The sequence below is a fragment of the Neodiprion fabricii genome, chromosome 1 (genome assembly GCF_021155785.1).
Source record: "Neodiprion fabricii isolate iyNeoFabr1 chromosome 1, iyNeoFabr1.1, whole genome shotgun sequence".
In the NCBI taxonomy this organism is placed as follows: Eukaryota; Metazoa; Arthropoda; class Insecta; order Hymenoptera; family Diprionidae; genus Neodiprion; species Neodiprion fabricii.
The window spans coordinates 12,387,789-12,401,692 of NC_060239.1; the positions used below are offsets into that span (position 1 = coordinate 12,387,789).

A 13,904-nucleotide genomic window follows, 5' to 3' on the forward strand; every position below is an offset into this window, starting at 1 on the left:
TATGTATTCAAAGCTATAAGTGCGGTGTAAAAGATGCCAAAATCTTCCAATGAAAGGTTTTTACAGTAAAGATTAATAATTATTTTACATATTCGTGTCTCATATGAGATGTTAACCGACTTGATGACCCTGGTTAACATTGAATTGATGCAGACAATCAAACGTGGCATGGATCTGTTAAAAATGAATGCCACAAAGACTTGACATCTCGCTTGATATCTTGATCTATTTGAAATAATAAATCTCTGTGTAAGAGTGGCCTAAGGCGTTCATTCCCGAATTAATTGAGAACAATTCGTTAAAATAGAATATGTGACGGTATTTTTGATGACTTTAACAAATATCTAGATCCCAGTACGAGAGGGGATCGTTTCTACAGAAAGTAAAGCCTAATTTACTCTAGCTTTCGGGGTGATGTGGGCACTTCCGGTATTCTTATCTCCGCGGGTCATAAAAGGAAACACATTCCTAAGAAACTATTCGAATGCCGGAAGAAACTTGAGAGAAAAGTAGAGCGATAGAAGAAAAACTTACTGCGTCGCAAGAGTTTCAGTTTGGATGAAGGCCTCATGTTCGAGAGTAAGAAAACTTCTGTAAGAACTAGGTGCTAACCTGTGACATTCTTTTCAGAAAAGAGACAGATTTTGAAGAAAAAAAAAACCAGTGGGCAAATCATAACTTAAATTCGCGTGTATATGTGGTCATGGATTCAGAGACGGGTGATTTCTTGGACAAGTCGGTTACGTTGGCAATGTTGATTTATGATTTTTGTGGTATAGAAGACAACTATTTGTCTGGCAAAATACTTTCCACCTCTGAAAAACTACACACTCGCAGACCTTGACTTGGCGCGAAGTGAGAGTTTTCAAATACACGCAGGCCACGAATATGAGAATTGATACTAGAAGTTTGTTATTCATTTATTTTTGAGTAGGTAAATATGTTAGAAAAACCCGCCTCAAATCTATTTTACAAATTTGAATAATTGAAATTATGCAAAATTTTTCACAATTGACTAGAGTTCAATTAATATCTATCGTTATTCGTTCATTTCATTTCATAATGTTATCGTTTGAAATTGTAATGAGGTTAGGTAGTCATTGGCTCATTGTTACATCTAAATTCTGTAAAATTTTGTTTCAATTTAGTGACACAGTTGCTTTCGCAAAAACAAATGTAGTTACAAGTTACGAATTGATAAGGAATTCACTGTTCGTTGGACTCAGATCTTAAAGGGCACACCTAGTGTAAAATGTTAAAAAAATCAATTTTTTTTTTCATATTTCGATAGGTCATACCTTTAAAAATAACATACTCAAATTTTAAATCGATATCTCAAACAGTTTTTGAGTTACAGCCATTTAAAGAGCAACCGCTCGGCAGTTACATAGTTGCATTGGCATACGGGACGTACCTGAGATATTGTTCGGAGTCTACCGTCTCTTTAAACCACAATAATACGATTGCGGTTTCTATTGCAGGCTTTCAGGTATACAGTAATAAATGAAACGTTACTCAAGTATATAAAATAAGTAATAAAAAAGCTAAGGTCGACACATCATAAAAAGTATAGAAGAGTTTCCAGCTGTGCAGCTGGCGGTCTGTGAATTGACTGAGCAACCAGAAATGCCAGCTTGTGGGCGTATTGACAGGGTGCCGGCACCCTGACAGTACCGTTCCAGTTGTAGTACATGTGAGTCATTTTGTAAGTCAGACGTTGGAGTTTGTCAGCATCGAGTCCTAAATTGTCCGAAATGACGCTGAAGGAAGTCGGTGAAACAGAACCCTGTCTCACAGATTGAGGAACTATGAAGAAGTCATATTTCTCGGGGTTGGTGATTACGTCGTCCACGACTGTTCCCGGCGGTGGGTTTCTTTTCTGCGAGAAAATACGAGTCTTAATCCGTTTGGTAACTATGATAAACGCCAACTTAAATTCTCGTTCTCCATAGACTTGCGCCAGACGGTCTTTCAGCTGCACAACCTCGTGCTCGTAGACGTAGGGCACTTGGCCGTCGCCGACTCAATCACGATAAATAACAATTTATTATAGAATCTTGGTGATCGGTCAGTTAAGTAAACGTATTTTTAGTTAACGTTTCGACCCGGATATGGGCTCTCCTCGGAACGATTTATTTATTTAACTGTCAAGAATAAGAAAAAAATTTTTTTTAATACTAGAAGTACAATCAGACATTAAATATTGTAGATGTAATACTCTTAGGGCTATTATATATTATTGGTTAGTGAGAACAATTTGATGAATTGAAAAAATACGTTTACTTAATTGACCGATCACCAAGATTCTATAATAGATTACATACGAGGTCGAGAATTCCTACTCATCGGCATAAATAAAAATTCTCTGTGGCAGTGCGTTGTTCCTCGCCCGGTACGCATGTAGAGCCTTGCAAATGTTCGTCGACAGAGTGTCGGACAACTTCTCGCCGTTTGAATGATAGCTGACAGCACTGAACTATTGGCTGAAAGAGTAGTAATCTTTTTAATAGTATAATCAAATTTTTCCTTCACTACCACGTCGCGTATTTTCGTAGTCAGATACATTTAGTTTTATCGTGACCGTTGTATCGAGCACTTCGTAAGTTAGCACGTTTTATTTTACTGAAAATGAGTGAACAATCTCCGTATTTAAATAAAAAAAGAACTCACGATGTTCCCAGACAACGATAAAGAGCAAAAAACCGCAAGTTTACCGGAAACCGACATACATTTGAGCAATCTACTGCGTACACCAGTACGTCAGCAGAGAAACTATTACAGAATAATGACGATAATGTTGTGATTGACCCATCTCATGGATATCGTATTTTACAGTTTGTCTCAGTTTTTAGTGCAATTAGCAATTTAGTGATGTGCAAAACTTGTCAAAAAGAAATTACTTTTAATCAAGCAAGTCCGAGAGGCTTAGGGTTTGAAATAGCTGTTACTTGTGAATGTGGTAATTCGTACATCAATTCTGGACCAATGATCGATAACGCATATGAAATAAATAGACATCTTGTGGCTGTGATGCGTCTTTTGGGCGTCGGAATAAACAGGATAAATCTTTTTTGTGAATTAATGGATCTAGCATGCAAAATTTACAATAAAACTTTTGCTGGATGTTTCACAAATTTATGGACTGCAGCCGAAACCGTTTGTAAACTTAGTATGCAACAAGCTGTGAATGAAGGAAAAGAGCTTACATCAAAGAAAGAAAACTCAGAGACAAATTTGATCGTTAGCGGCGACGGTGCCTGGAAAAAACGTGGTCATACTTCCCGTTTTGGAGTAGTTACGCTGGCAGGAAAATACGTCAAGAAAATTCTTGATTCATGTGTGAAGTCTACATACTGTCGGAGTTGTGTTTTTTGGGAGAAAAAAAAAAGAGAGCGATCCTGAAGCTTACGAAGAATGGTTATCAATACACGAAGAAGAATGTAATATTAATCGTGAGGGATCTTCCTCAAAAATGGAAGTAGATAGTCTAAAAGACGTGTTTGGTCGTTCGTTTAATGAATATGGCGTAAAATATTTTCGCTACACTCATAAAGGATTAATAGATTTGAATCCTTATGATATTCCTGTTGAAAAATTAGAATGCTACTTGCATGTGAAAAAAAGAATAGGAACACGATGCCGAAATTTAAAGAAAACCGATAACAAGTTAGGAGGAAGAAGTAAAACATCGCAAAAGTTAACTGTAAATTTAATAAATCAAATACAAAAATATTACGGTTTGGCAATTATGAGAAATCAGGATAATGTAGACGAAATGTATAAAGCAATCTGGGCTACGTTTCATCATTTGTGTTCAACTGGTAAAAAACCAAACCATGACAATTGTCCAGAAGGCGCAGAGAGTTTGTGCGCTTATCGCCGCGCGAAAGCTTAAGGAATGATGAGTAAGTTTAAGCACGATTACCTCCCACTGGATTCAGAAGTTAAAGAAGCTCTAAAACCTATTTATGAAGACTCATCTCGACATGAATTGCTTGATAGATGTAAGGGTAGTAATACTCGAAACAATAATGAAAGCTACAACGGTTTACTTTGACACTTTTCACCAAAGCACCCTCACAATGGCCTTAAGACTATCAAATTATCAAATAATTTTGCAACTTCAATATTTAATGACGGTTATTCATCAATTTTGAAGATATTTAATGTAATGGGAGTCATAGTTGGACCTGCGGCAAGAGATTATGCGGCTCTTAAGGACGAGTCGAGACTACGAATCGCTAATCATCGCCAACAGGCTTCTTCAAAAGAGGGTCGATCATCTCGAAAAAGAGTTTCTTCAGCTCAACAAGCACTTTTCGAAGAAGAGGAAGGTAAATTATATGGGCCTGGAATAGCAGATTAGCTGTAAGTACGATTTTAATCTATTTATAACAGTGAAAACGATCATTTTATCATTAAATGCGTTTTTTTCGAAACAGCATTTTCCGAATTTGCTGTAGTGATTACTCGGAGACAAATTATCCGATCACTATCAATTTTTTTCTGCATGTTCTGTATATAGTTTTCCATACAATGACCTACCAGTTTTTTGATCTGATCAAAAATCGAATTTTGGCAGGCCAAAAACGACCAAAATTTTGGGTAAAGTTCAACTTTTTTTTTAAAAACGCCGCCATTTTGTCAATTTTTGTTTTTTTTTTCGACCGTAGGTCATTGTACGGACAATATCTTCTAGTTTAAGAAGAAGTTTTTTTTTTTCGGGTTCATCCACGGAGAAGGTCGGAATCGCAGCAGCAGTGGAGGACCTTTTTTTAGCGCCGTCGGAGATCGCGTGTAACTCGAAAAATGTTTAATTTTTTTCTTCAAAAATTTTACTAAGTATTCTTAAAGTATGCATAAACATACCCTGAAAATTTTAAAATAATTGATACAGTAGTTTTTTTTTTTTTTTCAAAAATCGCTTTTTTTAAGCTGTCACACCAGGTGTGCCCCTTAAAGATAGGGTTGCCGATCGGGGCAGAATCTACGCTGTTAGAAAAAGACCCTCCGCCTGGCGATCGTTTCAGAAGAGCACTCCAAAGAAAGACTTCCAAAACTGCACTTTTTCGATATTGCCCAATTTTATAGTTTCAAACCTATATGGAATACGATGCAGTTGGTGACTTTCGTCAATTTTCAAAAATTATGTCGAGACAACCTCGCGAAGAATTTCGACCGGCAACGAATCGAGCGGAAATATAAGCGCAGCTTCTTGGTGACAAAAGAGGCCCGTAAATCACGCAAAGAGCTGAAATGGATGGTCAAAATTACTGATACGAAGAAGCTGAAGGACTATTATATATTGCTGGAATAGCTGACTGGTCAGTAAGTCACAGATTCATGCGTGTTTCCCTCGCTGAAACTTTAAACGTGATTATCTCGAAACTCTTTTTCAGTGAGTTGAAAATCGGTGTACACGATTACTGAAAAACCATTTTACCGATCGAGCTTAAATTTGGCAGACGTTTTCATGACACTTATGTCCAATCGATGAATTTAATACCGTCTAAAAATTATCAAAATAAACTTATTAAATGGAAAAAAAAATTTTTTTGACCGGATCGGTTTGAAATTTTTCCTGAAAATATTCACCTTTTTTAATTTTAAAGCTTCCTCTTCAGCCAAATATCATTTTTTTCACAATATTATTGCTTGAATAACTGACCACATGTATATACTAATTAATATTTTTGCGAAGACTGTTTTAGATAATCTTACAAGGTACTTACTTGTTTTATCTCCGCGATTTTACACTTTTTTTAGCAACAAAAACGTTTCGAAAATTATAAATAATGTAATAAAAAGTACTTATGACCCTGAAAAGACCTTTTCTTACCCTCCAAAAAAAGATCATGAAAATCGGGTGAGTTTTTGCGTTCTATAGGTAGTTCCCTCTTTAAGCGCATGCGCCAGTATCGTTTTACCGCACTGTTCAGAAATGAGGCACCTTACGCACGTTCCACAGGTTTCAAGAATTCAATTCTCCACGCATGAATTGAGAGAAACATGTGTATAAAATATTCACCAAATTACTCTACCGTTCCTGTTCATAAATTACCGAGGCAATCCGAAAAATTCCTTTGGAGAGGCGACAGGTTTGACAATGTGTTATTTTTCCGAAAGTTATGCACATACCCGTTTATTGGCACAATAATTCTTCAACTTTCGTAACTCTTTTATTGCGGTAATAACCAGTCCACGTTGCACCCAATCGTCAGTTGTATAAGAATGTTGAGGGAAGGATCAAAAACAAGAGCATGGTCGCAATAAAGAGTGAAGATTGCAGGCAAAAGCAGAAACGATCTCTGAATGCAAAAAGCTCGTAACAGAAGGATATTGAACTGCTACAGAGTTTGATATATCCAATAGAATCAAGTTATTGTCTCGGATGGTTGAAACTTTATTGATACTCTAAAAGGTGATGACATGGAAAACTACAATGCTGCAGAATGTTCTGATGAAAGGCAAAAACAAAAACAACGTTGAAAATCAAACGCTGCTTACATTTAGTTAAACCTGCATGCATACGAGTATGCAAACTGTGTATCATGCGGATATATTACAGTGACTTGACGAGATGATAACGCCTCGACGATGTGATCGATTGAACCTTACTACTCGGTGCAGCGATCCGGTTAAATATTTAAGTCAGTGTCATTGGTGGCCGTGATGATTGCGATTAACTTCGTTTGACTCTTATTGTTGAACAATTATTGCACGATTCTTGAGATCGGTATCTCCGCTATAAATACTCAATCGATCCATACATCGACGAGTCAATTGTATTGTTATATCGGCGTAGTCAACTGCGCAAAAAATTAAGCGTGCGATTTGCTTAATCGGTTTATTTACCGCGTCTTGTTTTTAGCTGATTCAAAGAGATACTACTGTTGTTTTTCAGCTACTGTTACAACTGCCCAATTTAATATGGATACATGCTGATATCCGGTGAATGCAAGCTTTATTAGTAATGGAACATGGCTTTATCCAAAATCTGTTTTATTCACAGTTTGATAGTGGAATCGAAGTTAATAATAATTACACCTTCTTGTAAATTTGAAAAAGCAGACTTATAAAACATAGCTGCACAGGTTCCTAGAAAATCATTTTTTACTTTAAGTCACTTGAGTAAAAAGTATAAAAGATTAGATTTGGGTACGGATGATTATTGCTAATTTTGAAAATTTTGACGTAAAAGGCGGAATATTTTTCCCTCATTTGCGGGAAGAAAGTATATTTTCTCCCTAAAATCTGATAAAATATGTTATAAATTGATGCGTAACATCTTACCTCTCGGTATGTTGCATTTAGTGGGACTAAGTTCGCGAATGCGATGAAAATGTGTAATTGGATGTAGGAAGAAACTCACGCTATTCAATTTACTATAATATGATTCTTCGGTGCGGTCTGCAGTTGGCACTTGTGTTGCAGCGTGTTAGCGAGCACAGCAAACACCAATGTTTTCATAACATTTGAAAGGAGAGAGAGAGAGAGAAAGGGAGAAAGAGGAAGACAACGCAACTACCCACCATTCCTTCTATAACTGGCACATAATCATTTTTATTCCCGACTCAACCATAAAGTTTACAGTTTCAACCTCAAAACCGGATGAAAGTGGTATATTTTTCCCTAAAACGCATTTGCGGGAAATACGAGATCATATTATCATCATTCCAAAGTATTGGAAAATATAAGGTAATTGTTTTTAGGAGGGCTCTCCGCAGAATTTTAATTTATTTTGTGTGTCATCTGAAGTGAAAAAAACAACAGAAGCAAGCGCCTTGAAGAAAACAGAAGAAGCCAGTGCAAACAATTGCCCACAAAACGCACCGCACTGCCCACGCCGCGGCCAATTTACAAGTCCCAATTTTCAAATACATATTCTGGCCAGAGTTGAGTCGGAAATGGAGTCCTATATGTAACAGAGGAATAAAAGTCGACTTTATTCCCTTGTTACATAATGTATTATTATTGTATTTCCAAGTTTCCTTTTTAATCTAATTCAATTTTGAAAAAAGTGTATTTCTGGGAGGCTCTACCCTCCACCCCCCAGTAGGGGTTTCACCCCTACACCTCCCCCAGGGCCTATAGCCATGAACCCGCTCCCTCATCCTAGCTCCCGCCGATTCTCATCCATATACCAATTGTATGCATTTTTAAGAATTAATTTTTTCGTTATTAAAATTCGTTCTCAATTTTACACCCAATATTGCGAAAAATATATCGAGTTCCTATTGTCAAATCAATAATGTGACTTGAGTTGAGTCGGAAATAAAGTCGTATATCTAACACAGGAATAAAAGTCGACTTTATTCCCTTGGATGATTACTGCCCGAGCGAAGCGAGATTAAACCCACCCGCATGAATTTCATATCCGACTTTATTCCCTTGTTGCGTAATGTACTATTATAAAGTTCGTTTCAATAAATTCTTTTCGAGCAATTTAATTACTTTTCTGCTGTAATACAAATGGCACAAAAACCCGTTCAGGAAAATGGTGGGATTGTTCAGCAGATCGCCTTTATCTATTAATATTCAATGGGATGATGATATTGCGGTAACCTCTGCAAACACGGTCATTTTTCCGTGACTCCGAGCTACACAATCTGTCTGATAAAAAATTAGATCAAGTCTCACTGGCTCTAGGCCTGCATTGGCAAAGTTCATACCTCACACGGCCAACGTTAATTCGAGAAATTTTTGAGAGGACTGTACCATGTCATGGGTCCCTCAGGACCTCGGTGGCAAAGCACTCTGCGACAACTATCTACACGAGTATTTGTTAGAAATTTACGACCTACAATGTTGCCGACATTAACAATTTTCGGTCTGAATTCATGGGTCAATAAAATTGTCGTTTCTGTATTGAAACCTTCTGTGTGCAAATTTTTTCTTGGAATCTCTTTTTCAAGTTGAATGAACCGGAAACAAGTATTCCGAATTGATGAGAATGTCATTTGCATATTGAGTTAGTCCATTTTTTGCTAGCTACAGATATAGACAATTCCACGCCAAAGAATCGGACTCGTATTTTTTAAATCAATCAAAATTTTCTTACCTAAATCGTACGTGAAAAGAGAAGATACCTTGATTTTACTTTTTTTTTATCTGCCTGAAGTATTTTTTTCCACAATTACAAGATGTTCAAATTTACTGAAAAGTGAGCCGCGGCCCAACGTAAGAATTAATGTCTCCGGTTCCGTCAATCATAGAACAATGGAACAAACGCCCATATTGACACGGGGAAAGTGAGTTCCATGGAAAAAAATATGAGTTACTGAGAAAGTTAATGAATCGTATCGTCATTTACAGCTGAAATGTTTGAACATTTTTGTTGACCCATTTCGGAGAAAAATTATCAAAAAACATTGAAATCCTTACTAAATCTGTAGCCATGTAGTTTCATCAGGATAGAATTTCGATAGCTGTTCTTTTTTCCATTTTCAATATCTAATCATAAGAAAGTGATGCGCCAAATGATACAACATTTCTTTCTAATTCAAACAAAGCCGAAGTTGGTAGAAATATCCTGTCGAAAACTTTGAATGGTTCATAACAATTCGAATTCCTTAGTTTACCCTGTGAAAAAATTCTTAAAGCCTAAAAACGAAATTCCAAGGTATTTCATTCAATTTTTTTTCTCATGCAATATAAGTTAAAAATTTTTTGGAGGTATTCGGTATGCATTTCTTACATCGTTTAGAGTGAATTTGCCTTATTGGGTCCTCATTTAAATGTATCAGGGTGATACACAGAATATAACGTTAACAGAGTGTAAAAACGTGAAAATTCAATGCGAGCAAAGCTTCTCACTTGATATTTGTAGCGTAGCATACGGATTTTTGTGGCATAATTACTTGCAAATTTCTAAAAATTGTTACCGAATTTTTTCAACGGCTTCGTTTTGAAAGAAATTACATCGTTTTTAAGAATCATGACAAAAAATTCACCGTCTTTGAACATGAAGTTTAGGGTATCTCACTCCCAGGTGAGAATTTGGGCAATCCTGTGACGATGTGGGAAGAATAGTAGATAAAAATAACATTCAAACAATTTCATGTGAATCGGTCAGAAACTGTGGGAGCAACCTTGCGTGCATTCAAAGTTTGAACTGTTTATTATATGAAATTGGCCGTATGCAGACTCATACAAATGAAAGGTTTTCAACCCCCGAAAATTCCCCATTCAAAGGAGGTATGTAAGTGTACAGAAAATAAATGAAAAAAACCGACAATCGATTTTTCGACCGTAAATGCCCCCGTAAAAGACGCGTGGTCAAAAAATTCCGAATCCGTAGAGTTTAACGTGGAATTACCCATATGTGTACATACGTGATAATTATTGACTGTAACCGCAGTAGCGTACGATCGCATCAAGCTACGTATCCAGATACTGAAAAGGCACATGAATAAATTCCGCGAATGAATGCACTTTTCTAGACGCAATACGAGTCCGACTCAAAAGCTAGCAGCTGTAAAGTCTTCCTAAGATAGCCGGAACTGCAACGTCAACAAAACCGCTGACGTTTCAAGTTGTCCGTACCTCAGGTTCTTAACCTCGACTTTTTGAAACGTTTCCATTTTTTCTCTCGTCAACTACGACGGTATTTCTCACGGAGTATTCAGTCTCACATCTCACTATGCCTACAATAGAACTGTGAGAAGTGGTAGAAACATGGTAGCCGATAGTGCATTCTGCATCCGATGCGCACCACTTATCGTTGGAGGTGAGGATGGCGCAACCTGAGGTTATTAAAATTTAACGAGACTCGGAGCCCGGCAGTATATCGGTATTAGTAGCGCTAAAATTAACCAATGAGTCACCCTCTCTCGTCGTGTACTCTTGATTCTGCTCGCATTATACGTATAACCCAACTGACGCCAGCCGATGAATGAACGTTATGTCTTTTGCGTCGACGTCCGGTGAGATAGTGGAAATTTCCGCGCGAAGCCCGGAATCTTCTCCGGATATAACCAACTGACCGTCCATGATCGATTCGTATTTGGTTGATTGTGAGACACGTACATTATTCGTATATCGTATAATCGCATCACCGGCAAAACGCACCGCGAGTTTTGTCGTAACAACGACTCCTTCGCATCATATAACTTCGTGCCACTGTAATAATTTATTTGCCCTCTTTCTTGGGTCGCATTTACATTTGACAGTTGCCACTTGTCATTTCTGTTTAACACAAGGACAGTCGCGCACCGTCGCTGTGGCTGCTTGCGGTAAATGTAAACCTGGCTTCAATTATACTTTATCTGCTCCGCATGTATCATTTTTATCAAGGAAAGATAAAGCATAAAAGCGCTGCATGGTGATGGAAACGGTAGACTTGGTTGCGGTAGATGCAATATTACTGGCGAATTTAACGGGTGTTCGAATTTACGAGTATTCATTAAGCTCACATCTTTGTATGTAATATGCTTAAGAAATTTCGTGTACGACTTTATGGCTTGCGATTTTACGAGCTCGTCAGTTTGATCTAAGATTAGCTCATGCGAAAAACACTGAACAACGTAACGGCAGACTCGGTTATCAGACAAAAAACACCTTGCGAGTCCCAAGAACTCTTCTGGGACACTGAATGTACCTCACAATAAGTTTTATTACAGCTAACAGATAAAACTATCATCAATTCAATAACTTTCCGAAAGAATGTTGAACTACAGATAATTGTATAAATTATTCATTCTTTATGACAAGTGAGATTGATTACCTTAGGTATGAACAATTTGCAAGGAATATTAAACTAGATACGTTATTGATAAATCACTGATAATAATATATTATATGCTTCTGCGATTATTATTTGTAAGTGCTATGTTTTACTTGTATATCCGGAAAACAGCTTTTACCTTATAAATGTAGTTTGATAATATTCTGAGTTATCTAGACCATTGCAAATAGTGATTACAAAAAATACATTTGCTGCGGCATTGCTCGAGATATTTTTCTTTTCCATGCGGATCGTACCGTTATGATACCGAGATCAGGAAATGGTCAGATAATGAAAATTTTTTTCCCACTCACAGTCCGAGGTTATCATCGATCAAGTAATAACTTTCCAAACTAATGAGTCACATTTTTCAGCTCAACTCAAAGAAATCCACCGTGAAAAATTTCTGTTTCTTTTCATTTTCACTCACCACTCGCTTGAAATATTCACTTATCATATAATATTCTTATCGGAAAATGATTATTCGTATTGAAAAACTACAAGCAAGAGAAAATGACACAAAATAGGCTGTTTTCAAAATAACGCGGCCTAATCGATTTATATCACGCGTCACTATTTTTATATCACAGTCTTTCGCCTTTAAGTCATATTCGTACAGAAGATATCGTAAACATTTGGTTGGCTCTAAGAATATAAGAAAAGTAAAAACATAAAAAGTATTACTCACCATAATGGAGATATACTGCCAAGACGGCACAATTGTGGAACAATGATAAAAAATCCCGTGAAAATTTATTGCAAGCAATCACGATGGGCTTTTATAACATACTTCATCAGATATTCACTGGTTAAAAATAGTGCAAATATCACTTTTTCCTTATGACCACTTTTCCTTTTGTTCCGTAATTTTTCTGTAATCCTACGTCGTCATACCTGTGAAAAACAAATATCAAAATCTGTAATTTCAAACGTGAGAGATTGCACTCCAGAGATTGTAGAATTCGGAGTTTCGTCCATACCATAGAATGGTTTTTTAAAAACAACGTATTTGCTACATCAAACTTCAAACGTCGTACATTAAATAGTTGTACAATAATTGACCGATGATTTTGCAGAGTGTATTGGAAGAAAAATAAATATTTAACGTGCAATAACAAAGGTTTTTGTAAGAAGAGGCTGATCAATTGTAAAGACTCACCTGTATATAAAAGAAAAATTTAGCTTCTCAGTAAATGGAAATCATATTTCATCACCGGATAGCGTTGTGCCGTAGGCACTTCAATCCGTAAAGACGAAGATTGGCGACTGTTTGGATTGGTGAATTTCAGACTCTCGGTCTGGCAGTGCCGGTTATTAATGGTGCAAATAGATGGTGAGAAGATCCAGCCAAACTGTCAGTTATTGAGATAACTTTTTTCACTTTTAGAATAGGACGATCATCACATAATACGAAACAGATCCTGTATACACAGCTCAGTGTGTGTTTACGACAAGAATACCTCCACTCTTCAAGGCGCTATTTACAATTAGTCGGATTATAGTCGCCTATGAATGTTCCCGTATATTAATCATTTTGTTGTTGGTATTTCCAATAAATCTTCTCTGCTTCACCATATGGCCACCAGTCAATGTAATCTGTATAACACATAAAGGGATTCTATCAATTTTAGTGCACCTGTTTTCTTAAGATAATACATTTTCATGATCAGCAATAGCTTTCAACATTTCAGTGCAGCGTAAACAATATATGAGAGCATAGTCGGTAAAAATTACGATAACAACGATATGGAACAAAGGCACATACAGGTCATTATAGGTTTATTTACACTAAATCTTTATCAATGCGTTTCAATAGTGATCTCGAAAAACTATTGACGCCAAATTTTAGGACCCCCAAAATTTTCTATGTTGTAAAGAGAATTGAAAAACGTTTCTTATTAAGTACCTTGGCAACGACAGCTTCGGAAAAAATGAGATTATGATCAGTACGGAACATTTACCTCTACCGGATGATATGCAATACTCTATTTAGACATCCACTTCAACCGAAATGAAATATATTAGTGTGCTCTATTAGAGATCCAAATGTCAGTTTGTTATATATCTCGTAGAAATCTACTAGATATACACACAGATCTCCGTTAGAAATCTCATGGATTTTGTGGAGAAGAGATATACACCTCCAATGGACGTTCTTTTTATACATTCTTCAGGTATT

At 36.7% G+C, this 13,904-nt stretch overlaps 1 protein-coding gene and 1 long non-coding RNA gene across 5 annotated transcripts in view; one reads left to right on the top strand and one right to left on the bottom strand.

The window, feature by feature from the left end:
• LOC124179953 (multidrug resistance protein homolog 49) overlaps nucleotides 1-13,904 on the bottom strand; it is a 96,918-nt gene that overhangs the window by 57,612 nt on the left and 25,402 nt on the right. For 2 of the 4 annotated variants that reach the window (XM_046564927.1, XM_046564848.1), the window contains exons 3-4: nucleotides 12,885-13,321; nucleotides 12,414-12,619 (exon numbers count right to left, since the gene is read on the bottom strand). The gene's annotated coding sequence lies outside the window, so the exon portion shown is untranslated. Of the gene's footprint in view, nucleotides 1-1,414; nucleotides 1,506-12,413; nucleotides 12,620-12,884; nucleotides 13,322-13,904 lie in introns of those variants that run through there. The other 2 variants (XM_046564894.1, XM_046564936.1) reach the window with 2 other exon arrangements.
• Nucleotides 1,724-13,904, top strand: part of LOC124180066 — a 34,655-nt gene continuing 22,474 nt past the window's right edge. The window contains exon 1 of the long non-coding RNA XR_006870198.1: nucleotides 1,724-1,866. This is a non-coding gene — a long non-coding RNA (uncharacterized LOC124180066). The remainder of the gene's footprint in view (nucleotides 1,867-13,904) is intronic.